The sequence below is a fragment of the Ursus americanus genome, chromosome 4 (genome assembly GCF_024610735.1).
Source record: "Ursus americanus isolate L20-20 chromosome 4, mUrsAme1.1.p, whole genome shotgun sequence".
Taxonomy (NCBI): domain Eukaryota; kingdom Metazoa; phylum Chordata; class Mammalia; order Carnivora; family Ursidae; genus Ursus; species Ursus americanus.
Window position 1 is genome coordinate 10,441,658 of NC_142130.1, and position 25,230 is coordinate 10,466,887.

General features: G+C 42.0%; 1 protein-coding gene across 5 annotated transcripts in view; it reads right to left on the reverse strand.

Annotated features, from left to right (window-relative positions):
- PLD1 (phospholipase D1) overlaps nucleotides 1–25,230 on the reverse strand; it is a 202,462-nt gene that overhangs the window by 156,217 nt on the left and 21,015 nt on the right. For 3 of the 5 annotated variants that reach the window (XR_006777955.2, XM_045788649.2, XM_045788647.2), the window contains exon 1: nucleotides 9,422–9,578. The exons of the other annotated variants lie outside the window; for them this stretch is intronic. The gene's annotated coding sequence lies outside the window, so the exon portion shown is untranslated. Of the gene's footprint in view, nucleotides 1–9,421; nucleotides 9,579–25,230 lie in introns of those variants that run through there. 5 annotated transcript variants of the gene reach the window in all.

Here is a 25,230-nt window from a genome sequence, read left to right on the forward strand (position 1 = left end):
GTGTCTTCAAATCAAGGAAATACAATAATAATCCTGACCTTAGCACCGTGAAGATTAAGTGACATAACATATTTAAGGCACTTTGGCACATTGCTTTGAAACAGAACAACTGTACAAAAAATGGCGTATGTTAATATTGGTATTTTTATGATCTGATGCATTTTTTTTTTAAAGATTTTATTTATTTATTTGACAGAGATAGAGACAGCCAGCGAGACAGCCACACGAGCAGGGGGAGTGGGAGAGGAAGAAGCAGGCTCATAGCAGAGGAGCCTGATGTGGGGCTCGATCCCATAACGCCGGGATCACGCCCTGAGCCGAAGGCAGACGCTTAACCACTGTGCCACCCAGGCGCCCCTGATCTGATGCATTCTTAGGATACATTATCAGAAGAGCAGTATCCAGGAACGCAGCCAACAATCCCAGCCTGCTACTCAGTCTATAGTTGGAGTACTGCATTCAATCCAAGGACCACAGAACAACAAGGACAAACCATGGACACTCAGAGAATAGAGACCAGGCTGGAAAAGAGTCTGCAAAACACGATATCATGAGAAATGGTTGAGCTGAGCAAAAATGAGAAGCCTTTTGAACATATCCAGGCCCGTGGGTGTAAGTAGACGTTTCCTCTGTGGATCCAGGGGATGGAGCTGGAACACAAGGATGGTTATTCTAGAGAGGCCCACGTCACCTCAGCATAAAGGAGAACTTTCTTAGGCTTTGGGCTCCCTAAGGACAGAAAGGGCCCTGGAAAGCGGAAAGCTTCCTAAAACAGTAAGTGTGCAATCAGCGCCTCGCTGGCACCGCATCAGCTCTCTCCAGAAAAGACTCCTTCTTGGTTTCGTGGCTGCACTCTACGTCCATGTCAACTCTAGAATTCTCTGCCTCGGCCTTCCTCCCCCAGGCTTAGGCCAGATCTCTAGGGACCACTCAGAGCAGTAATGGCACCCTACGCCTCCACCAGCATGGCCTTTCTTCTAGGGAAAAGCTAGTACAAAAGTGGCCAAAAAGTTAATGGAGAAGATGGATGTACTGGGGTGCCTGGTACTGTAACAACTCACATGGGAGGTGAAGACTCAGTTTGGACAGAGAGGACTGTAAATTCTGACTCATATGGCAAGAGGCAGAGCTCCAGGGTTCACACAGTGGAGAAGTATGAAGTCTAGCTCTCAGAGCAGCACTCCACAACTCCTGAGACTGGATCACACCAGCACTTCCCCCACTACAAGCAGACTGTCCCAGCTAGGGCCTAATGAATTCGCTTAAGACGCACACCAGTTTTCTGAATTACAGCAAAGCCTTGGTGAGATCCACATTCTTTCTTCCAGTTACAGGCCAGCTCCCTTATTGCCTCAGTTATATCTATTTTTCTTAAGTTAACCCTCTATCCATGCTTTAAGGAAAAACTCCATGCTCTATGAAAAACTGCTACAATCTCAAAACAGAATGATGACTTTGGACTGTATCTTCTTATCAGCATTTACTTGAATACCGGTATGAAGCTTACTGTGACCTTTGTGATTCAATCACATTGTCAATGTCAGAATCATTTTATCTAAATCTCTCTGAGCAAAGGTATGGGTATCAGCCTTGCCCAATACACAAGCAAGCATCTTGCTCATGTCAGGCAATTAGCGGATAATTTCACTGTGTGAAAATGAACGGCACAGTAACCACCCGAAAGAACCGTGCGGCAACCAACTGAAACCAACCTTCAGTCAGCTTCCCAAAAAGATGCTACTTTTGGTCCAAGAGAAGTCACAGGCTACGGCTTTTTAGTTTTCTACCTCAGCTCTCAGTTAATCAAAGTTTACCTGCACGTCTTTTGTCCAAAGACATTTATAACTGATAGCTCTGTAAAATCAGACATAGGTAGGAATCCATAGGATGTAAGATCAAAATCTCTCTTCCACTGTATCGAGCAGTTAGCCCATGTCCAGCACACGGATGGAGTTTAGGAGCACAAAGGTCAATAGCTCACAGTCCAGGGGTGGAGACAGACTTTTAAGAGCTGATTCTCAGAGTGTGAAGAGAAGTGTAGTGGGAGCCTCGAGGAGGAAGTGCTCAATCTGGGGCCCGGGGAAGGTTTCTGCTGGAAAGGCACATCGGAAGGGAATCTTGAAGACGACTTCCGAGTTCACTGTGCATACTCAAAAGGAACACATTCCAGGAAAAAAGAAGAGTTGCAGTGTGTTAAACTATATAATCTAAGGAACAATAAAAAATAACCCCACATGTTTGAGCAAGAGACTGATGACTGTCTTCAGATATAGAGGGACTGTCTGATTAGGTGTCCACTTTTCCATGTAGACGGTACTATGAAGCTCGGGGGGAGAAAAACCAAGAGAGTGCACATTTCAGTGTATTATGTGTAAGACCATTCTTAAAAAGAATTATTAAGGAAACTGGTTGCCTTGAGCAGTGCGTTTACACAATAATTATACAGTTTCAGAGTCAATTTGGGCCCTAACTCTAGCTTAGCTCATGGGAAGTGCTTAATAAATAGTTGCCATACACCTAGTGAGATGGCGAGCTCGCCCTGACACCGTGAGTTCCAACACCACACCAAGGGGTCATCTATGGCGAGCGAGGTCTCCTGCACGGGGTAGGAAGGCAGACTGTCTCTGCCCCTTTCTGATCTGACGTTATTCCCTCCACTCACTAGGAAAGATGCTACTGAAATATCCACTGAAAAGCTGCTTCCTAAATCCTAGCTCTCATTACTATTGTTATTATACTTTCTTCTGATATTATCTTTGTACTAATTTGATCATCCCTGGTTTTGTTTTATTCCTCTGTGTGTGTTTCATGGTAGGCAAATCCTCTTGCAAAGCCTACTCAAATCCTTCGGAGGGCATAGATAAAGTCATTAAAAAACAAAGTAAAATACCATTCTATAGTTTATTATAAATGACACTAATAACAATAACTAACACTCACTTAACACCTATGAAGCCTCGAGGGCTATGGCAGGCCTTTTAATATAATATTTCACTTAATTCTCACAACAACCCTACAAGGTTAGTACTTATATTTTAATCCCCACTTTATAGATAAGAAAATTAAGTCTTAGTGAAGTGATTTGATGCACTCAAGGTCCCAATAAGCAGTGGTCTAACCTAACAATTTTGCAACACCGTCTGCAACAATCTCATACTAATGGGTAGGTATTCCCATACAGTTTTAAAATTCTAATACTGAATATTTTAATTTGAATCTTAAATATAGGGACTCCGGAAAACACACATGAGTCACTTAATCTAATAAACAGGTGACAACAGTGAGTTCATTTTGTCTTCAGTCTCGTACTTCAGGACACTATTGATAAGAAAGGACCCTTATAGTGACCAGGTCATGTTTACCTAAGTCTCCCTTGAGCATCAAATTAAAATTCCCAGCTTTCTAACATAAGGAATGATTCTATTCATATGAAATGTCCTGAGTGGGCAAATCTAGAGAGACAGAAGCTAGAACATGGGTTACCTTGGGGTAGAGAAGGAAAAATGGGAGCAAGGGAGTGAGTACAAGGTTTCTTCTTGAAATGATGAAAATGCTCTAAAATTACATTACGGTGATGGTTACACAACTCTGTAAATACACTAAAAACCACTGGATTGTACACTTGCAAGGGGCTGACTTTATGATATGTAAATTATACAATATATTAAAGCTGCTAGAAAACGGTTTCCAGGGTTCAGTATCAAGTGATCTCTAGTCATTCCACGTGGCTGCTGTCTTCCAGAATAAACATGAAAACCAGATGTGCATTAAATAAGCCTTACCCAAGAACAAAATGTTCAAACAATGATGAGAATAAAGACCATGCCTGTGAAGTTGGTGAGTTTTCTTTGGAAGCAGCAATGGGCCTTCAGCCTCTTTCTCAAATGTCATTAGGGAAGCGGTGAATGGTATTACCTTTTTATTTTACCAAGCCAGAAAAAATGGAAATATACTTTTATTCATCAATACTAAAATGCTTTTAAGTGTACAGAATGGAGTATTAGAAATAACAGCAATTGGGGAATCAAAAGACCTCAAAAGGCCCAAAAGACTCCAAGTCAACTAGAACCTTGTGGCCTTGGGGACTCAATCATTCTTCAACTGTAAAATGAGGAGGGGGAATAATGAAGTCAATTCCTCTAAGATTCACTTCCATCTTCATTATTCCAGTTGAATCACCTCTTCTAAGGATCATCTCGGTATGTGACTTGTCCCTTTCTAAATAGCATCAGCTGCTTTTACAGCAAGGAAAGTGTTATTGAGACACACCGGAAATCCACAAGAGTGTCTTTTCTAGACTGATGTTTCAAGTATTTAAGTGAGCTTCCTCCCACATCCCTTAGAAATAAACTATCTACCTTAACATCGGATTGGCTAAACCACTGACTAAAATTTTAAACCTGATAGATAAAATCAAAGGGCAACTTCCTATAACAATGCATAAACACAGCGAAACAATTGTTCTCCAAAGTGAAATTATCCTGTCCTTTATAAAAATTGATCTTGCCTCAAATCTAACCTGTCCCTCCTAATCTATTTTAATTATTATTATGAAAATGATAATTTCTTCTTAAAGGAAATCTTAGATTTGCAAGCTATTTGAGGAAAATTAAAATCATTCTGAAAGCCACCACCTTAAACAGATTATGGGTGATGTTAACCCACAATTAAACTTTGGTATATCTTGTTCTCATTTTTTTCTCTCCATAATAGTTTTTTTTTTTCAAATATAATCATGTTTAAAGATATTAGTATGTGGAAAAGTATAGAGAGAAAAGAAAATATAAACTACCAGAAATTCCCACCTTCAAAATAATCCCTAAACCCCTAGTACCTTAAGGTGACCACCGTTTCTGCTCTCCCTAACCATAAGACACACCGAGATGGGTATATTTCAAACATGGTCAAGTATGTGACGCACAAATAGTCTGACTTGGAGTGCTTTAAGTTAAAGATCTATCATCACCACTTCCTATTACGATTTTTTCATATAGTTGGAAAATTGTCATAGGTGCATGATTGTTCCTCGCGTACTTTCCTTCTGTATGTTTTGAATATTTCCAACTTTCATGATAGTAAGTGAGGAGTTTTGTGTTTAGAGCTTTTACACTCCTACCCGGAAAACTCCAACCTATTACCCTATTCCTCTTGTGATTTCTTCTATTGGTTTTAGAAAGAGAAAGTCCTTCCCCACCCAAAGATCAGAATTTTTATTGTTTGATTTCTTTTCTTTCCTTTTCTTCTCTTTAAACTTAGTTCCTTAATCTGTGGGCTATGTTTTTAAATATTGTTAAAGATTCTAGACTTATTTGTCACATGTTTAACTTTTAGCAAAAGCTAGAGTATTTGCCCAACATTTTCAAACACACACTTACATTTTTTAAGGAGATACACATCTCATAGTCTTGGCTTTCCACTAAGCCTCAGACAGCCTTCAGGACTGACAAAATAACCAGAGCTTTGATTATCAGCAGGAAATCATGCTGGGCAGAAATAAAGAGGACACTCACCCAGGCCAAATTAAAGCGAAACAATCAGAAGATCCAAGTTCCTAGCCTTAGTGGTTTTATTATTTTAGCCTTTAAGAATCTCAGAAGTTCCAAGGTTAGCTTAAGTACATAGTTAAAAGACAGTTTTCAATGCTGTGGGCTTATTCTCCATGTGGACTGGTCACCATTGGTCTCGTTCAGTGACCATGGGCAAACTCTGTACCTTGCCATTGGTCACAAGCAGAACAAGGCGAGAGAGGAGGGTACAAGCTCGCCTCCCACCCAGTAGAAAAAGAACACAAAGGACATGCCTCACTTGTTAACAGTAGGTCAATAGAAGCGTCTTTGAGTAAGAAGAGCAGCACAGATGGCAAAGTCTATATGGTTGTTTCTCATTAATAAGAAATACTGGATTATAGTTCCCAACATCATCCACTTCTCATACTATTTTTTTTCCCCACCAAGCATTCCTCGGAGGCACAACACTGTTACTGCTGCTACCTGCTATGACATGGGATAGAGTGTACAACCTTCCCGGGACAGTTTCCTCGACCATAAACTGAGGATAAGGACAACTGGCCTCTTAGGGTTGTTGTGAGGAGTATCTAAGAGGCTTAGGGCAGGGAGTGCCCTTAGGAAATGGTTTCAGTATTAGCTGTTGTTGTTGTTCTGTTGTTATTACCACCACCTCTCCTACTCTTGCTATGACTATTATTACCACTCACACCAGAAATGCCAGAATGTAAAACTTAGGTCAGGTTTTTCAGAATGAAATGAGGAACTGGAAAGGTCTGTGGTCAGATCAGCCTCAGGAGTAAAATCTGTCCTCAGGCTTTGTAATCTGTCTGGGAAGTTAGTATTTACTGTCACCGTGAAACAGTGAGTGTCTGGGTTGGGCGGGGGGAAGCACCACAATCCCCTCCCCCAACACACACACACACTTTCTGATACACCAGCACAAGACTCCTATACATCAGCCCCCTCAGTGAGCAGGGCCAAGCAAGGACCCAGGGGTTCTGGGGCGCCTAGGTGGCTCAGCCAGTTAAGTGTCTGCCTTCGGCTCAGGGCATGATCCCAAGGTCTTGGCATTGAGTCCCACATCGGGCTCCTTGCTCAGTGGGGAGCCTGCTTCTCCCTCTGCCTGCCGCTCCCCCTGCCCATCCACACTTGCTCACTCTCTTTCTCTCTCTGACAAATAAATAAATAAAATCTCAAAAAAAAAAAAAAAAAGAACCCTGGACTTAGGTCTGAAAAAGGAGGTGGTGGCACTGCTCACCGGAGCCTTTCTGTGAATCCCACAAGACCCGAACCTGCAGACCAAGAGCCAACACCCCCCCAAACAGGCACTGCGAAGATCCAGCCCAGGGGGTGGAATGAGAGCCATGTGGGCCGTGAATGGATTTATCGAGGTTCAGCAGTCAGAAAACTGACTTCTAGGGGCGCCTGGGTGGCACAGCGGTTAAGCGTCTGCCTTCGGCTCAGGGCGTGATCCCGGCGTTATGGGATCGAGCCCCACATCAGGCTCCTCCGCTGTGAGCCTGCTTCTTCCTCTCCCACTCCCCCTGCTTGTGTTCCCTCTCTCGCTGGCTGTCTCTATCTCTGTCAAATAAATAAATAAAATCTTAAAAAAAAAAAAAGAAAAGAAAACTGACTTCTAATGTCACAATTACTCCTACATATTCATTTCTTCCCTCCGAGTGCCTGTCTTCCACGGCCAGTCAGTTCTGCTGATGTTTGGGATGTGGGCCAATTCATACTGGCATCACTTGCCTAAAGATTGGTCTCTGACCTTGAAGCTCTGAATCCTTTTAAAAGAAAATAGAGATCACGTGCTTCTGCCTCACCAGCTAGGTTCATAAGGCATCTGAGATTCGGGAGACATCGAGAGTACTCCGAACACCAGCAAGACGGCATGTTTGATAAAAAAGTAATCAGCTCAAAGCTTCACTTAAAATTAGATGGTACGGAATGAGAAAAATACCCGTCTCTGCTTGATTTCAGGCAAAAGGCAGAGACGTAACAAAACTAAGCGAGCGGAGCAAGATGAGAACGAGAACTACAGCACGTGCTAGAGTCAGGAGTAAGGTCTGCTTAGATGCTTTGTCCTCACATTACAGATTCTGAACACCCTACCGTATGGTCTTTTTTTTTTTCCCCTCCCCATGTTTGAAGGAAACTATTTTAATGAATATTCTTTGGGAAAACCCTAAAATCTGGCGTTTAGGGAGTTTCCCCTCTTATTCTATACTTCGCCACATTTGTTTATTTGTGCTTCTACTCCGTGGTATTTGGTTTGGTTCTCCTCTCTTGATGAAAGGCTGTAAAGCCCTTGGGAACACAGAAACAGATTTCCCAGACAAAAATGAGTTTTATGTGAGCTTTTTTTTACCTGTGCCAATTAAGCACAAATAATTGATGAGCAAAATATTCTTAACATGGTTCTTTAAAATCATGGGACAGCTACAGTCACATTGACAAAAGTCTTCCTTTAAATTTTAAATTAAGGACATTTAATAATAATAGTATAATGGTACAAATATGTAGTGAGAGCATCTATTAAAGCACGTTATAGCAGTCTTAGCTTTTTTTTTTTTTTCCTTTTTTTTAAAGCTAAAATGACCTAGTGGATTTGCTGATTAAAAAGGTCTACACAGGCAGGGACAATATTATAACTGAACCATTGTGTCTCAGGGTATACAGGACAGTCAATTTTGTAATCCTGAAATGGCATGTTGTCATAACTTAACAACTTCAGCCTCAGCAGATACGGAGACTGCGCTCCTTAAGGAACTGAGGTCCTTAAAGTTTAGCAAGTCACCCCAAAGATTTTTTTAAAGTTCCTTTTTGTCTCTCTTTTTTGTCAATTTTATTTTTTTAAACAAAAAAGAACATGGAAGAACAGATCCTTTCTAATATATTGTATTTCCCAGTGGGGGAAAAGGGGGGCAAAATAAAGCAACAATAACAGAAGCATATTTGCATTATTTAAAAACACAAGTACATTACATACTTAACATAAAAAAAAAGAATATTTCGTAGAGTGTTACAAACTTTCAAACATTATCCAATTTAACTTCTCTTGTACGACAATTTCATGCGGGGTTGCTTTGGTGACAAATTAATAAAGGTAAAAACCACTCTCTAGGTCTTTAATGAAATTAAAGAAGATACTCTCTTGGCACTTACTGTTATTCACGGAATTTCATTTTATTACTATTAGCAATACTTCTGTGTTTTACAAGGCACACTCCATTGTCAGTCAGATTTACTCCAAAAGTAATCTCAGATCCCAAGGAATTACATAAGAATAAAAAGTGACAAAGAAGGACTCAGTCCAGCCTGACCCACCTGTAGACTCTGCCCACATCGATAGCTATTAAGTATTTTTGACGCATTCTAGAAAAATGCCAGACTTTTCAAAGAGAAAATCACCATGATATTCTGGTCCATTGTAACTATGAGAAGTAGGCCCAAGGGAAAACCGTGCATCAGGCAATCACGTACAAGGGTGTGAGGCAAAACGCCGCTAGCCGGATGGCAACGCACGGCTGCCCGAGGTTCAAAAAAGTACCTTCAACCATGTATAAAATCACAGTTATGCCTAGAATATTTAATGGGAGGGCACAAAGAAAGGAATTCGGAAAAAAGAGCTGAAAATGCTTACAAAGGAGTACAAATCTCTAGACGACCAATCCAACACACATATGCCATTTCATCCTCGTTTCCATGTGCCTTTAATATTGTCTAACAACGCATACATTATAAGGAGAATCCTAACCTCCAAGCCTGCCCACGATCACCGAACTCACATTATTTTCTAAAGGAACACAGCAACGGCACAAATGCTAGGCTGACTGTCATACCGCCTGCCCGGGAGTACAGAAAGAAAATCTGACATATGCAGCAGAAAGTTCAAAATGTTATTTACTAACCTGGTGCCCCTGTGGAAGTAGACGCTTCATACTGCTCTACAGAAAGAACCTTTACTATGAAACTAATCTCCAAAGCAGCTGATAGCCCGGAGGGGAGGAAACGGACTACCCAGGGAATCCACATACACAAGGAAAGCAGTTTGTTCCCAACTTGGCAACTTAAGTCATAGCCAAGCCCACAAAGCACTTTAGCCTATAAGCTTTAGTAATGAACTTGAAACCACTCCCCATATGTTAAATAGACACCGGGCTGCTGCGAGAAATAAAACCCACATACACAATTGAGCAAAGGCTTCGAGCTTCATTTTTGAACTTGCTGCCTAAGAAAACCATAACACACAAACTTAAAGAGAACCCTCACTCCCCTCTCACTCCTCAGATACTGTATTAAAGTGACTCATTCATTTTAAATAGGAGGAATACAGCCCCCCCCCCATTAGAGCCCTGAATTTTACAATGTTGCCCAAGTGGTTAAGTGGTGGTGATAGAGCACTGCAACTTCATTTTACATAAGAGGGACATACAAAGTTACTATTTCTGAGAGAATCAAAGTCACGTACTGTTTTCAGATTTGGGGGGATAGCATTAATTAAGCCTAAAACCTCATGAATTTCTAAAGTCTAAAAATCAACTTAAGTTCAAAAGGCATATTTATTAAAGAACTTCCAACTTTAAGGTTTTTATTTGAGTATAGTTAACACACAATTAGTTAGAAGTGTGTAGCATAGTGATTCAATATTTCTATACATTATGTTGTGCTCGCCGCAAGCACAGCTACCACCCAAGGATCGTTCTAACTTAGGATTCCGACTTGGTGTCTGTATAAACTCATAATTCAGTTTCACCACCTACATTTTGGTTATATTCATAAGACAAAAGATTTTTTGGTAATATTATGGTTGTTTATAGTTTAAAATATGGAACTGAATATGACTTTCCATGGTTTCAAACTAAGAAATTCAAATTTTATTTCTCATTCTAGAAATAGGCAATTGATCATTTCTTTAAGGCATTTAGATCTTAAAACAGTCCATAATGTTCCAGCACGTTGCTGAAGAAATAATGAAAATCCACGCTCTGCTTTTTAATGGAACGTGTGCACAGTGCCATATACACAGTTTGCCCCCAGTTTTCAACTCCAAGGACAGTTTTAATCGCCGTGCTTGCTTCCATGATTTCTACTTTATTTAAAGAAGACCTATTTAACTAGTGGTCAAGAAGACTTAACTCTTGTTTCTTCTAAGCCAAAAATTCAGACCAAAGAGTCCAGGAAAACTCGATTCACTTGCCACCAAACAAGATTTACACGTATTGCCGGTAAAATCAAGTTGCTCAAAACCTGTGAAACTTAAGCCATGAGCATAGAAGCACAACAAGCTCAGGCATGAAAACCTGGAGACTCCCTGAGATCTCACACATGTCCCGCCTGCCACCCGCACCCACTCCCAGGTCAGGGCTCAACGTTTTCTCGCGGGGTCACGTTAGAACGACAGGGGGTCAAGACAGGCACCTCAGTGAGAAAACGAGATAAGAGGCCCTTGCCTTAAAAAGGAGTCAGAACCCCACCTGGTGGCAAAACCAAGAAAAGGCTGGAACAGTTAAAGCTCGGGGGAAATACAACTCTCCCACTGGAAGAAAAACGGAAAAGCAGAAAAGGAGCCTTTGTAAGGGTACATTAATGTCGCACACCACGTGCGGTAAGGGTCATGAAAAGTTGCCCCCCCCACAAGCGCAGAAAATTCTTAAGGATATGAAAGCATTCATGCAAAAAAATAATAATAATTACACTGAAAACCATCTCTTTTATGTGGATCTGGTTTGCAAACATACACAATGATTTACATTCCCAGAAAAATCCTCTGATAAGTAATATTCATCTCTCCTTTACCCCAAAAGCTGTGAGGAAAAATGCCCGCGAGGTCAACATCATCTCTGAAATGGAAGAAATATGGATAAACCCCCAACTCAACCAGCTGAGTACTGGTGGGTCAGTGTCCACCACTCTATGAAAAGGCTGAATCCCTAACACTGTTCCTGCCTCTCTGTCAAAAGTATTTCCTTTGGTCTCATATAAATTATTTCTGCCAACAATGTACAGCATCAGCCTCAATGGAGATGAAAATAGTTACATACTGGGTTTCAAATTACACTAGAGTAATAAACTCCAGAAAAAATAAAAGTATAGTAGGAAGTGACTTTTTTTTTTTTTAAAGATTTTATTTATTTGACAGAAAGAGATACAGCGAGAGAGGGAACACAAGCAGGGGGAGTGGGAGAGGGAGAAGCAGGCTTCCTGCTGACAGGGAGCCCGATACGGGGCTCGATTCCAGGACCCTGGGATCAAGACCTGAGCCGAAGGCAGACGCTTAACGACTGAGCCACCCAGGCGCCCCAGGATCTGACTTTTAAATAAGCCCAAGCCACATTACTGAAACCAAAACTAGTAATAATAGCAGCTAATATTTAAGCTCTTACTACAAGAGCTTAAATGGTGGGCATGGTTCTAAACTTCACCAGTAGTAAATCATTTAAATCTCACCAATGTCTTATTATACCAGTTTTACAGATGAGAAAACTGAGGTCCCTAAAGGCTAAGCACCTTGCCAAACAGTGAGCGGTGGAGCCGGGATGAGAACCCAAGCACTGGCTCTGATGTAAACACGCCTAGCCATGTGCTTTAATAACTCTGTCCTCCCGAGTGCATGCCACTTGGGAAACCCTGCCAGACTCTGGTCAGACACAAGGAAGGGCAGATGGGAGAGGAGAACTGCCCCATAGACAGTCCTCGTGGTGGCGCAGAGTGGGAAAGGCTTCGCAGCCAGGCAGCCACAGAACTGAGACCAGAAGGCTACATGGCAGGTAAGGGACCCCTAGCCAGAGGGCACCCACTCAGCCTTCCAAGCAAAGAGGGAAATGGGGAACAGGCCACTGGAGGGACCACAGGGAACAGAAGAAAAGGCTGCAAACGAGGCAGGGGTCCTCTGATGTCAATTGCACAGAGGCAAAGAGGCATCCAGAGAGTTTAAACCAGAAAGTGATGAGATGTGCATGTTGGAAAGATAAATAAGGAGCCAGGCCTTGTAGAGTGAGTAGAAATTAAGAAGACATTCCAGGTAGATGGAAAGGCAGACCAGTGCAGTCAAATGTACAAGCTTACACTTTCCCAAGCGTTACCAAGGAGGCTGGGGCCGTAATGCAGGCCGCAGGGATGCTAGCTAGTTCTCTTGCAGAAGCTAGGTTCGGGGCCTGAGCCACTTGGAGGTTGCTGAGGCATCCACAGAGCTGGGAACATGGGAGGAGGAGGGGCTGGCCAGAGGAAGAGGGGTGGCGTAGCCAAGCCCCTGGGTTGGACTTTAGAGGCAGAGCGGGGGTCCTGCAGGCCAGCCTGCGTGGACGTGCGGGAGATACAGGTCTGGAGCTCCAGTTCCCGGCCTGCACAGAAGGTGCACAACTAGCAGACATTGCACGGAAAGGATGGAGGCCGGCAGCTGGAGGGCACAAATGAGTCTGCTCAGAGAACACACAGCCATACCTGTGACTTGTCACAGTAGAAATCAAAGGTATCTTCTTATCACATCATGGTCATGGCAAATAACTCAAAGTGTCTTTTCCACTCATCACTACTTCAAAAGTGTAGTAGTTACTACACCTGCCACTAGTTCTTGATATGTAATATCAATATAAATAAGAAAGGATATGTATTATAATGTTACGCATTTTTTGGTATACGGATAACTGTGTATCAGTATAATTGGTTTCCTTTGTAATCCAATGCATTCTAACTTTATGCATGTAAGTCTAGGCATTTAATTTCATGCATTAAACATTATTCTGAAAAGGGATTCATTAACTTCTCTAGAATGCCAAAGGCACCCCATGGCGCACACACAAAAATAAAGAACATCTAGGGGGCGCTGAGTGGCTCAGTCAGTGAAACATCTGACTCTTGATCTCGGCTCAGGTCATGATCTCAGGGTCATGAGATCAAGTGCCACTGTGGCGGCCTCCCTGCTCAGCGGGGAGTCTGCTTAAGATTCTCTTCCTGGGACTCTCCCCCTGCTCACACGTGCACACACTCTCTCTCTCTCTCAAATCAACAAATAAATCTTTAAAAAAAAAAAAAAGAACATCTGTATGATTTAAGGGGAGAAAGAAAAAACCACAGAGATTTTTAAAAGGAATTCAGAAAAGGGGGGACCTAGTAGATGACCCAGGATTCAAACCCAGGATCTCTGACTTGTGTTCTTTCCTCCACCAACTGCACACCCTAAAAATAGTATATAAAAATACTTCATCCCTTCATTTGTGTCAGCAAAGTGCTTTCACGTGTATCAGCTCATTAGCTCATCACAAAGATCCAGAGTAGGAAAAGTCAACCCCAACGGCGTGGAACTTCAGAGAGGCCACAACCCGGGAAGACACCTCTCCTGGGGGGTGGGAGTGAGAGGACGTGGCATCCACCACCCTCGCTCTATGGGGCTGCAGTCGTGAGCACAGAAGAGTGTGTGAAGTCTATCCCTTTTATCAAATCAGCGAGAACCTGACCCGGAGAGGAAGGAATAGTGAGTGCAGAGCCCAAAGAGTTGATCCTGCTTCTTTCCGGGCTTCCATCTTTAGGAAAGCCTCACAATTTATTTGGATTCTTTGCTCAAAGCTCTTTTATTTAGTTCTCGTTGGCGATCCAGGGTGAGTTACAAAATTTACAATATTTCAACTGTTTAATTTTCCTTTGGCTATAACCAGAGCAGAAGCCTGTACTTAAGCAATTAGTTTGAAATTAGATAGACAAACTAAAACAATGCACTCTCTGTTCCCTCCTCGCTGTGCCCGCTAACTGGCGTTCATTATTTAATCTGTGACGCGTGTTGCCAGGGCTGCATCAGTAACAACATAGCTTATTGTCTTCACATCCGCTCTCCATTCTGCATCCTCTGTCATGGCTCCTATCTATATATATATTTTTTATTTTGCTTCTTTTACAGAGTCATTTTCTTAACTGCTAAAAATTGCTCTAAACTATATTCTAACCCCCCAAAAGGTAACAACATTTTGTAACTTGGTAATAAGAAGAAACTTAAGGTGTAAGGACAGACACCCTTTTAGGTTACTGCAAATTTGCACAAAATTATATCATTAAAGCAGATTTTATCTCATGGTTGACTAAAAAAACTTATCTTAATCTTTCTTTATAACCTGATCAATTCACAGATTACTTGGCACCTTCTCATATAATGCATGCATTTCCTTTTCACAATGTGGCTTTATACGACTGACATAATATGGTCTTCTGAAAAACAAGTTGTGTACTTCTTAACATGCATGTTAAAACATAAATTATTATGTTTATTAATGGGCTTTTAATTTCTAAATTCCCTTTTCTTTCTTTCCATAATAAGGAGCCATAGTAAAAATGGTCACTTGCCTTCTACTCACATCACCTAAAAATTAGAATGGGAATTCTTATGGGTAAAAACGAAAGTTCAAAATTGGTCTCCAGACCCTAGGAACAGAAGAATGGTGCCCTCCTGCTGCTGCCTCACTGTGGACGCGTGGACACGTTGGACACACGGACTCAGCACAGCCATGCACTGTATGTGCTGTGAACGGTAACACCCTGGCCACCTGGTGGGGGGGGCAGCGGGCACTGAACCTGGCGGCAACAAGCCTGTGATGCTACCTTCTTTCCTAACCACCCAGAAGCACTGCCTGCCTAGCTTGCCCAATCTAAGTAACTGGAAGGACTCCTGTGCCCCAGCAGTTCCTGTTGCCCAAAGCCACCTGTTTTGTTCCCACCCTGTTTTCTTTACATTGCTCTCAAACAGCTTCCTCGTTATACTTCTTCCACCAGTCACAAAGGTTTATTCAATCTTCACACCCCCTAGTTCTTCCCCTGCTTCAGGTTTGTGTCATGGCCCCACCTGTGATGCCTTTCTCCTTCACAATCAGTAAAAGACTAAAATCCTCCCCAGCTTTTCCTGGGGCAACCCAAACCCACATTGTCCACAAAGCCTTCTCAGATCACCTGGGTTTAGAAAAAAAATCGTTTTTATTTATCACACCTCGAACAATCAGCAGCAAACACATTAGACAGCTAATCATGCTTGATGATGTTTCCACTGTTGTCCGGATTGGTTATTTAAATATCCTATGGCATTTAACTTTTCATGGGGTTATATCTATTTCCTCCAACTAAGTTATCAAGAACTGCAGATCATAGGTTACACCTCTAAAACCAACCATTATCGAAATCATACACCAGGCAAATTAATTTTACCTTAGAGAGCATTCATATCTGTTTGTTGATCATGAGACTTAAATCATTTATATTATTAAATAGTAATTATAATAACAGCCAACACTATCACCATACTATCTTACTACACCCAATACTCTGACATGCACATCTGCCCTGTGAGGTAGATATCATTATTTCCCCCACTTCTCAGATGAAGAAAACGGGGCCAGCAAGGTTAACTTGCCCGGAGTCATCCATTCTACATGTATTTATTGAGCAGCTATTATGTCGACAGCCACTGTTAACAGCATTTAATGATTCCAAGCAGAAATTCCCTATCCTCAGGGAACTTGTATTCTATTAGGACAGATAGACTACCAACAAATAAATAGCAAACCAGATAATGCTAAGTGCTAAGAAGAAAACCAAAGCAGGGTAAGGGACTGGGGAGTGATCATTGGGTAGGCCGCCCACTCCTTAGGGAGGGTAGTCAGAAAAAGCCTCTTTGGGGAGATGACACTTAAGCAGAGACCTGAATGGAGTAAGGTAACAAGCCATGTAATTATCTGGAGGAAAGGTTCCAGGCAAAAGAAACAGTAACAGCAGAGGCCCTGAGGTCAAACCAAGCTTGGAGTGTTCAAGAACAATAGAAAGGTCGGTGCAGTCAGAGTGCCGTGAAAGAGAGAGCAACAGAAGAGAGTGACGTCAGAGAGCAAACAGAGAGGTCTGATCGCATAAAGCTCTGCAAACCACTGCACAGCCCCCCCCCCCCGAAATATAATGGAAAAGCCCCGAAAGGTTTTAATCAGGGGAGTGAAATGCTGTGACATTTTAAAACATTACTCCAGTTGTGTGACTGAAGAATAGACCAAGAGAAAGCAGATTACTTAGGAGAATCCTGCAGTAAACCAGGTGGGAGATGTTGGTGGCTTGGACTGGAATGATGGCTATGTAGAAAAATCTAAAGTATATTGTGAAGATAGAGCCAAGAGAATATTCTGATGTGGGTTGTCGGTCTTCTGTGCGGGATGTAAAAAAAAAAGAGGTGTCAAGGAAAACTCTAAGACTGGTATATAAGCAACAGGGAGAAAAGTCCAGTGACCGAGCTGGGACACAGTGCGCAGTGGAGGGTAAGGAGGGGCAGTATGTTTTAGAGGCAAATCAAGAGCTCCATTTTGCATGATTAAGTTTGAAATACTTTTTATTTTTTATTGTTTTTAAGATTTTATTTATTTATTGAGAGAGAGAGAGAGAGAGAGCATTCGAGTGGAGGGAGGGGGAGAAGGAGAGGGAGAGAGAGAATCTCAAGCTGGCTCTACACTGAGCATGGAGCCTGACACAGGACTCGATCCCATGACCCCGAGATCATGACCTGAGCTGAAATCGAGTTGGATACTTAACCAGCTGAGTCCCTGATATACCTTTTAGATAACCAAACGAGGATCAGTAGGACGTTGTATATATAAGTCTGAGGTTTGGCTATGTAAGGCCAGGATTCTGAACTGAGATATAAAATTGGAAGTCAGTTGGCTTTTAATAACATATTTACACCATTTGACCTACTGAGAATGGATAAAGCACAGAAGGATAAGGACTGAGGTTGAGGGCCCTCTAACATCTAAATGTTAGAAAGAAGAGAAGGATATATCAAAGGAGGCCAAAAAAGAGCAGATGGTGAGTTGGGAAGAAAAGCAGGAAAACATGATGAGATAGAAGCCAGGTGAACAGGGGTGCCTGGGTGGCACAGCGGTTAAGCATCTGCCTTCAGCTCAGGGCGTGATCCCAGCGTTCTGGGATCGAGCCCCACATCAGGTTCCTCCGCTATGAGCCTGCTTCTTCCTCTCCCACTCCCCCTGCTTGTGTTCCCTCTCTCACTGGCTGTCTCTATCTCTGTCAAATAAATAAATAAAATCTTTAAAAAAAAAAAGGGGGTGCCTGGGTGGCACAGCGGTTAAGCGTCTGCCTTCGGCTCAGGGCGTGATCCCGGCGTTATGGGATCCTCCGCTATGAGCCTGCTTCTTCCTCTCCCACTCTCCCTGCTTGTGTTCCCTCTCTCGCTGGCTGTCTCTATCTCTGTTAAATAAATAAATAAAATCTAAAAAAAAAAAAAAAAAAGGCAGGTGAACAAAATGCTTCAAGTATAGAGTGATCAATTATGTCAAAGGCAGCTGAGAAATGAAGTAAGAGGAAGACTGAACTTGCCATTGAATACAACAACATGGAGGTCACTGGTGATGAGGCAAGAGTGGTTTCAGGGGAACTGGGCACAAAAACCTAAACAGAGTGAGTTCAAATGAGAATGTGACTACAAGACATTGCTGAAAGAAATTAAAGACCTAAATAAGTGGATATACCATATTCATGGATTAAAAAACAAAATATTGATGTCAATTTTCCACAAACTGATCCAACAGATTCAACAATCCTAATCACAAACATCTCATTGGACTTTTTTGTAGAAATTGACAAGCTTATTCTAAAATGTGTATAGAAATGCAAATGACCTAGAATAGCCAAAGCCATCATAAAAAGTAAGACCAAAGCTGGAGGACTTATACTACCTGACATTAAGACTTTGACTACTAAGTCGACAGTAACCAAGACAGTGTGATAACTGACACGGAATCAACAAATAGACCAATGAGACAGAAAAGAGAGCTCAGGGACAGACCCACACTTATATGGATATTTGAATTTTCACAAATCAACAGAAAAATCCAATAAAGAATGAAAGGATCTACACCTGAGGCTAAAAAACTAAATTCCTATATGACAAAAATAAATAAATCTCGACCTCAACCTTGGACCATATATAAAAATTAATTTCAGATGGTTCATAACCCTAAATGTAAACGCTAAAACTGTAAAGCTTTTAGATGACACAGAAAGCAATAAACGCAAAGGGAAAAAAATCAGACTTCATCAAAGTTAAAAATTTCTGTTCATCAAAAAGACACCATTAAGAAAAAGAATAGGTAAATCAAAGCCTAGAAGAAAATATATGTAAATACATGTAAATCATATATCTGACAAAGGACTACAGTTCAGTAAAAAGACAGCAAAAGATTTGATGGGACATTTCACAGAGGAAAATAAACTAATGATTAATAAGCACATGAAAAAATGCTTAATGTTAATATTGATCAAAGAAACGACATACATACACACCAGAATGGACAAAATCAAATGCTGGCAAGAATGCAGAACAACCAGAATTCTCATATACTCTTGGTCCAAGTGTAAAACAAGACAACCATTTTAGAAGAAGTTCTGGCAGTTTCTCATAGAACAAATATATACCTACCCCACAACCAAATAATTTCACACCGAAGTGTTTCGTCAAGAGAAAAGAAAACACATATGCACAAAACGACTTTTGTGTTTTTTCATGGCAAGTTAATGGCCCAAACCAGAAAGAGCTCAGGTATCCACCAAGAAAATGAGATACAACTGTTGTATGGTCAAACAATGGAATAATAATAATTAGCTACAGAATACTTAATAATGGAATGATACTGAGCAATGGAAAGACATGAAATATACATGATATGGATGAATCTCAAAAATATTACGTTGAGTGAAAGAACTTACAAATAAAAGTACATACTGGAGCATGGAGCGTGAGGGAAACTTCTGCGGTGATGGTCATACCCCATACCTTGAGGAGGGTTTGGTTGCAGAGGTGGTGTGTTCATTCATCAGAACTCTGAGGGGTGCACTTAAGATCTGTTATTTCAGGGTATATAAATTATACCTCAAAAGATAAAATAACTATAGACAAATACTGAACTCCAGTTAACAATATGCACACTGGAGAGTTTAAGACAGAGTCTACTGATGCCTGCAACTTAGTTTAAAATGTATCCAAACATAAGATGGGTTGATGAAATGATAGGGGATGGACAGATGGCAAGATATGTGTTTGTTATAGTTAGTAAGACATAACATTAATTGCAGAGTCTAGGTGGTGGTTACAGCAGTATTCACTTTAAAATTCTTTCAACTTATCTGTATATTTGAAAATGTTCATAATAAAATGCCGGGCAGGGGAGAAAGTAAAAGGTAAGGAACTGGAGGGAGCAAGAGCAGACAACTCACTCAAGAGTTTTGCTTTGAAGAGGAACAGAGAGGGGCGCCTGGGTGGCACTGTCGGTTAAGCATCGGTCTCTTGGTTTCAGCTCAGGTCCTGATCTCAGCGTTGTGGGACTGAGCCCGGAATCTACTTAAGATGCTCTCTCCCTCTCCCTCTGCCCCTCTCCTGCCCCCATCCTTTCTGAAATAAATAAATCTTTAAAAAAAATTAAGAGGAGCAGAGAGGTGGGGCAAAGCCGGTGAGAAACAAAAGATTAAAAGGTGTATTTTTAAAGAAGAGAGAGATTACAGAATGTTTGAATAGTAAGAATGACCCAGTGAAAAGAGGTACAATGATGAAGCTAGTGGGAGAATCCTGTAGAAACCAAGTTCTGAACAGACAAGAGCACAAGACCTGGTGGGTTGTGGGTAAGGTGGACCTCTGCCAGGAGCACACACAGCTCATCCGTGGCAAAGAGCGGACTTTGGGGGACAGAATTATGTGTGAAGGCAGGAGGATCTGGCAGTGGGGAGAGGAGGTGCTGCTCTTCTGACTGCTTCTATCTTCCCTGTGAAATAAGCAGCAGGATCATTAGCAGAGAGACGGACAGGAGGAGATATTAGAGGCTTGAGCAAAGAGGCAAAAGGTATGAAATAGTTACTTGGGAGAGGGAAAGTATGAACTTACTGGGGAATGTGGTAGGATTGCCGGAGTGCTGAGTGTCACTGGAGAGGGTGAAGTGATCAATTTAATGTCATCAGAGGGGGGGGGGGGTGCGTGTTTCCCAGATATACTCAGCTGTTTGGAGCAGAGTGCAGAATAATAACTGTATAACCCTGATTTTTACCCGGACTGGGTTTTGCAGGAGAGTAAGGCAGAGGGAGGAGAGGGGCAACACAATGGACAAGATGAAAAGGTGAGTAAAAGGGGAAAGGCAGAACACACGGGGCATTAATGGAAAGCAAAAAGGTAGCAGTCAAGGGCTGGAGGTAAAAATCAATCTGGGAATATCAGAAGTGAGCAGAAAAGCTGGTGGATGGTGAAGCTGGGATTTGAACCCTCATATCTGACTCCTGTGTCCACTCTCCTAACTGTAACACTCCCCAGCATCTTCAGCCCTCTGGCCTCTATAATTCTCTGTGCTTGGACAGTGTGTGTACCAATTTTGTCTAAGACGCTAAGGCTATTTGCCCTCATTTGCTTAAAAATAATTTCTATAGAAATGTTCTTTATTTTCAAGGAATGGGAAATGCAAGACAAAGGGTTGGTATGATTTTCCATCCCAACAAATTGGCTAGGAGAGAAAAATTTATTCTCCTGTCCCTTAACACATGCCTTCTGGTCTTATATTTCCCATTCCTAAGGGGAATGAGTTGCTACTTGGAACAAAATAAATAGGACATTAGAAGGATTTGAAGAAACTAGACTCAAAGTAATTATTTCAAAAGAATTTATTTTAAAAACATTTAAGCACTGGGGCGCCTGGGTGGCTCAGTCAGTTAAGTGTCCGACTCTTGGTTTCAACTCAGGTCATGATCTCAGGGTTGTGGAATCAAGCCTGGATTGGATTCCATGCTCAGTGGGGAGTCTGCTTGGGATTCTCTCTTCCTTCCCCTCTGCCCCTCCCCCTACTCACACTTGCACACTCTCCCTCTCTCAAATAAATAAATAAATAAATAAATAAATAAATAAATAAATAAATAAAATCTTTTAAAAATTTTAAGCATTAAGTCACCTCACTCTCAAGAAGAAAAAAAAAAAAAAGATGCCACGACTCAGGCATTCAGAATTTTAGACAGACTGCTAGTCGGGTATTTGAGAAACTGTTTTAAGGCACCACACACTCACTGGCATTTAAGCACTACGGGGAAAAGTCCAGATTCCTAAGCCTGACCTTCTGCCATTCAAGTCCAGCCTTTACCACCCCCCTGCACAAACATCATGGCCCAGGCAGGTGAACTCCCTTTCGTCCTACAAGACCCCTCCAGCCTCACCTCTGACCTCCTGTTCTTACTGTCCCCTCTGCCTAGTCCATCCCTTGCATCTGCCCAATCTCTGCCCATGCACATCCTCCTATCCTCGGGTTCCAGCTCAAACACAGGCAGTGACCACAGTCCTCTGCAGGTGCCAGAGTTCTACATCAGCACCTCTTCAGAGGTCTATCCGGTTGTATCTGGTATCATAGCCACTCGGTACCTACAGAATCGACCCCTTACAGAGACTCATCTAAAATTCCAGCCTGGAACTCTCCATGATTTATCTTTGTATTGGACTCAGAATGCCTCACACGGTGCCTGGCATCATAATGAATCAATGAACAGCCGCTGACAGTACAAATAAACGTTTTAGAGGGACTAATGAGAAAAGTTCAACACAATGGTAGGTGTGCCTATTTTAAGCTCAGCATCCCGTGTCTGACTAAGTTAACTCAGAGATCCAGATTTTTGAATCATTGGCTCTTGCCAAATTATCCTTCAAAAAGTTTACCCCAACTTAAATGCCCATCGTGAGGTTCTAGCAATTTATATACGTGCCCTGCCTGTGTAATAGCATCGTCCCAACAGATACACAGTGTGACACAGAAATGTGAACCACGTATGTCATGTTAAATTTTCTTTTTTTTTTTTTTAAGATTTTATTTATTTATTCGACAGAGACAGAGACAGAGACAGCCAGCGAGAGAGGGAACACAAGCAGGGGGAGTGGGAGAGGAAGAAGCAGGCTCATAGCAGAAGAGCCTGATGTGGGGCTCGATCCCAGAACACTGAGATCACGCCCTGAGCTGAAGGCAGACGCTTAACCGCTGTGCCACCCAGGCGCCCTCATGTTAAATTTTCTAGCAGTCACATTAAAAAGTAAAAGAAACTGAAAATAATTTAGTGACATTTTATTTAACTAAATTTATCCAAAAATGCTATGTAATTTCAACATGATTCATATAAAATTATTAAAGAAATATGTTACATTTCTTTTGTACTCAATCTTTGAAATCCAGTGTGCAGTTTACCCTTAGAGCACATTTCAGTTTGGACTGGCCACATTTCCAGTGCTTCCTAGCCACACGTACCCATATCAAACTGGACGGCACAGGTCTAGAATGTCTTTAAGGATAGCGGCTGCTTCTTTCAGCCCTATATTCTCCACAGTGATTTAGGGGCCACAAGCATGCAAACTCAAGTGTGTAAAAGCACCAAGCTTGCACAAGGCTTGCAGCATAAACAGGGTTCAACCGCGGATGGCTCCCTTTCCTCTACATGCAACAGTGCTCAATAAATGCCCCTGGGATCAAACTTCCAAGGTAGAAACGGTGCTTCCCGATCAAGGCCATCAGGCTCCCTTTGCTCTGTACTCTCCAAGGACCCCTGTGACCTTAATGTGGTTTCACACCACATTTTCCTAGTATAAGAATATTTTACTCACCAATAAACTATCCGAACTACATGGAAATAATAGCTTCTTAAATAAAATAGTAACCTGGTCTTCATCGGCCCCCGGTGACTTTGATTTCTAGCAAATGTGTAGGGTTCCCTGACCCCTGGCTGAATTCGTGAAAGTGAATTTCTGAAGCTGCAAAGCTGAAGAAAAGATTCAGGAAGCTAGAACCACGGGGGAGCTGATCAGAACTGGCTGGGCAGACCGACCCGACCCTCCGTTCCTGCATGAGGGGTTAGTAAAACAACTGAGTGACCTATGCAGTTCCTAGGGCCTTGAATGCTCAAGGAATTAGAATAGGGTAAACAAGTGAGAACCCTAAAAATAACCTAACATCATTAAATACTATTTAAGAATTCAAAAGGCATTTCAGAATCTCTTAGGCCTCAAAGCAACATTATAATCATGAATTTATATTGGACGGTACCATAAAGGCTGCTAATTTGAGCATTCGTGTTGTCTGAGCTTCTGTGATGTTTGATTACATACTCAAAATGCAAATGAACAAGTCTATCATATATATACACATATATCACACGTACATAATACAAAGCTCAACTGGACAAAATTTCGACTAGAATGGGTAACATGGGAATTGCCCTACCAATTCTGGTCTCTCACGCAAACGTTCTAGCCAAGCAAATATATCTTATAACACATGCATTGCCTTGTGGTTATGTCTCATGCTAATGAACTCCCTTTATTAATTAGGAGGTCATCATTGCTTTAAATCTTCTATTCTCTGTCCACCCATTCTTTGCGCCTTGGACATTCACCCAATGCATCCATGCAGCGTTCACTGAACAAATGGTTACAAGTGCGCATCTCCAGCAGAATGCTAGGCACCCAGCAAACGACAGAGAATGAGAAAATGTGGTCTTGGCCCTGGGGAAGCTTACGGTTGAATTCTCACTGCTCATTCTGCTCTTCCACTGCCAGCCTCCCTCCGAGATGCCCAAGGCTGCAGGCCTGTGTGGAAGTACCCACTAACAGGAACCTGGCTGGGGTTTTACTGACTCTATGCCATAAATCAGGCTGTCTGGTGAATTTCCTTCCTTAGAATATGGTCATCTGTGTTCAACACAGACTGACTTTCCAAATTAGTTATGTTGAAAGGGTCTATCTGCACTGAATATTTTTCCCCTTTTATCTTAAAATCAAATTACTTTCTGTTGGCGATTACTGCCGTTTGGGAATTTTTTTTTTTTCCATTAAATAAATACCTGGGTGCCCCCAAGTGGCTGATGCTTCTTTCACACAGAAAGAACTGACTGTACAAAATGCAGCACCCTCGAAAAACCGCACAACCATAATATTAACCTAAGTGACAATGTTATGAATGTATGTACCAGGAAAGGAATCTAAGTATATTTGCATATGTTATAATTTATTTGATGTCAGCATGCCCAGAAAATTAAATTCAGGACTTTTTCCCTTTTTAATGTTCATGGTGTGGTATTCATGTTCGTGGTGTTTAATGTCCGTGGCGTGGTGTGTGTTAGGGGGGAGGAGTGCGGCCGTTCCAGTATACGCAGGGTATGTAGAGGCAGGGTGAGGGCAGATACCTCCCACGAAGCAGCACATTCACTGTGCCGGGATACTCATTTGGGAAAAGGGACTATCTTTTCCCTCATTATCTAATGAAATTCAGATAATACAAGAATTAATTTGGATTTTAAAAAAAAGAGAGAAAAAGACTTTTTTTAGAAAAACCATTATGACGGTCAGCCTGAAACGCAAAAAATCCCTCTGTGCTTGTGAGTGCGTCTGCACTTTCTCTTTGCGAGCACTGAAGGCAGGATACGTGCACCTGTAAACCGAGGAGACGGCTAATGGACAGCAACAGCAGTGTCAGTTACCAACCGCCGAGAAACCAGGCCAGGTCCACAGGCGGACAAGGCCAGGGAGGTGGCAGGCACGGACTGTCCCTTCATGCCCAGCATTCCCAGAGCACGCATACAGCTGAGTGCATTCAGTTAGCACGTCCGTAAACCAAACAGCTTGCCTCTGGTTTTCCAACAGCCTGGCTCTCATTAACTCACCAAATAAAAACCAAAACCAACAGACAAA